Source organism: Chaetura pelagica, unplaced genomic scaffold (assembly GCF_000747805.2).
Source record: "Chaetura pelagica isolate M959 unplaced genomic scaffold, ChaPel_1.0 scaffold360, whole genome shotgun sequence".
NCBI lineage: Eukaryota > Metazoa > Chordata > Aves > Apodiformes > Apodidae > Chaetura > Chaetura pelagica.
Genome location: NW_009951950.1, coordinates 2,022,148 through 2,025,128, shown reverse-complemented (window position 1 = coordinate 2,025,128; position 2,981 = coordinate 2,022,148).

Below are 2,981 nucleotides of genomic sequence, written 5' to 3'. Positions count from 1 at the left end.
TATTAAATGAAATAAATTTGTTCTTCTGCCATTGACTAAATAGCAGGCAATTTAGCTGTTCATAATTATGGGGTTATGCCTAGATATTTCTGAAGTGAAATGTATATAGTTTATATACACAGATCTTTTTTGAGGTATGTGTGTACTTTTCAAGGCTTTTACAGACTGAGCTCTTTTCCCTCCCTTCTGTCCACAAGTGCCACTATGTGCAAAGGATTGGAAATAGTGGTGTAAATCTTGGGGCTGCTTCTAGGCAACTACAGAGCCTTGGATACACAGCACGTATCTGCAGGCAGTGATCTGCCCCAGTGTTTAACAGAGGGATTTTTTTTCTCAGCCAATTCAGGCAGGGCAGATACATGCATTCACTCCAGGCCCATGTTTGGGATGGTGAAATAAAATAGTTCCCATAGTTATTCCTAGAAGTTAATTAGCTGTGACAGTGGGAAAGTGACAACCTCATGATTCTTGGATATTTATAACGAAGCTGTCACTTGCTAGGTTAGTCGGGTCATAGAGGAGACAAGTGTGTGAAGTCAGGTTTCTGGCAGGACACAGAGCTGAACCTGCATCGTTGTGCTTCCTTGCCATTGCTTAGATGTTGGCAGAAAGGATCTCTTGGTGCCTCATTTGTAACACTACACCAGCAGGTGATCCGTATCTTGGGGAACATGGCTTCAGCGTGTCACAGAGTGCTATAGGTGCACAGGCCTTGCCTTCATCACGTGTCTTTGGAGTTTGAGCTGGGGTTATCACCATCCTGGCATCTTTTCTGCTGCTACTTCCATGAGCATTAGGTCAGACTTGGAGGGGGAAAGGAGAGCTGTGGCATAGGAAGGTCATGGAGGACATGAAGCAATGCTGTGGTGCCATCCTTTGGCATGCACCGTCTGCTTAGGCGGGTGCTGCAGGGTTCACCCCACCTGCATCATCAGTACCCTTCTGCACCGTGCACTAGTTGTGCCATAGGTGACACAGACAACTCATTTGGGGTTTTTCACCTGCGTTTAGTGTATTTAGCAAATGGCACTGCTACTGTCAGGCTTCAGGACTTACCATAACTATGGACTTTCTTAATGCAGGAGAAGATGTTAAAGCTCTTTTGACTCTCTGTTTTTACCATGTAAACAAGGCTTAATGTGCTAAATGTGTTCACTCTACACAGGTAAGATCACAGCTGAGCACAACTTCTTATTAATACCTAGACAGCTGCTGAGGTTCAGAAAGGCTGCTGGGAATATTTCTGAGAATGTATTTTTGTATTTTTGAGAGTTAGCCCCCCTGGCATCGGCTCATGACAAAAAGAGCAAAAGAGTTACATCAGCAGAAAAAAGCTCCCAGAATACACAATTTGTGCAAGTCACAGGTAATTTATTAGTAATGATAGACTAACCTGGAATCAATTATTTAAAAAAATCTCATTCAGAATATAATTTATTAATGTTGCTACTGCTCAGAAAAAGAGGTATCTCACGTTGAGAAGTATGAGTTCCCATCATGATAAGGAGAGGGCACAGAAGCTGGTTCATTTTTGTCTGTCTGTCATTTGGGTCCTTAAGTTTTAGTAGGAAAAACTATCATACAACTTTAGCATGATTTCTAGAGTGTCATTTTTCTGTGAAAATTTCCTGCCCATAAGTGGTGTGCCACATTTTGTAGTGGGTTTGTCATCTGCTCAATATTCCTCAGAGAAAGCAGCTGACTCTTGGCTTCCCTAATTATTTCTTCTTCTAATATTGTTTCCTCAGAGATAGCTTGAAGGGGGAACAAACCCCAACTATATATATAAATAATCAACTAAAACCAGACATTTCTGTCAAAAAAATGTGGAGCATTGGAACAAACAAAAATAATTTCATGCAAATTTCTCTCTCTTAAAACTGGCAAGATTTCAATAAGCATTTTCTGAGAAATACTTTATTTCACTGAAAGGTGGAACACTGCTTTTTTGTGTGTTGTTACGAACCCCCACTGGAGAGGAAAGCTGGGAAACTGCCAAACATCTCTTACCTTCTGTGACAATGGGTAGCAGTATCAGCACACACAAACCCATATTCAACTAAACTGTTCAATTGAATTCTAATCTCCAGCTAATCACTAAGCTTTTAAAAAAATGCATCTCCCTATTCATGTTTTATTTCTGAAAAATACCTTTATGATGCAATGCAAGTGAATGAATGAATGAGAGACTTAAGCACAATGTACTATCTACAAAACTAAATGAGCTATGGGCTCATATTCTATTAAATATTTCACCCATGAAACTCTCAGTTACAAAGAACCTTTAAATGGAGTTTTGGAAGTCACTGGGGATGGAAGACGAAAAAAAAAGTGTGGTTGTTTTGCTCTATGACATCCCAGGGAGAAAGCTCTTCTTGTCCGTAAGACACACAACTCCATGAGAAGATGACAATAGGATAAGTACCAGCAGTCACAGGTTTGTTTGTAGCAGGTATAGTTTGTGCTCAACATAGAACTGCAACCTCCTGAATGAAGCATGTGTGTGTTGTATGGGACAGGGAGAACTTTCATCAGTCCTGCCTCAAGACTGTATGCAGAAGAAAGCATTCCATCTATGAGTCTGTGCCTCAGACTTGGCATCTTCTGTGTCCAGCATCTTCTGTGTGACTGGCAGTATCCAGATTAAATTCTTAGTATTTCATAATGGGAGATAAAACAAATGGGAAAAGGTGTTCCTTCCTTGACTTCTTTGGAGGCATAATTTGAAGTTAATAATGGAGGAAATATGGAGTTAAAACACACTATCCCTAACTCAGAATTTGTAATGCGGCACCTCATTGTCCATTACAAGCCTGAATGGGTTCTCTGACCTGGTTTTACCCAGGCACTGATGTTCCTGAGAAAGGCTACTTCTGTGGAAAAGATGCTGACCTGTTACATAATGAAAACAGTTTCATATGAGGATGCTGTGGAGCAATATGAAGAATGAGACATTTGTGTACAGCTGCTTCTCAAGCACA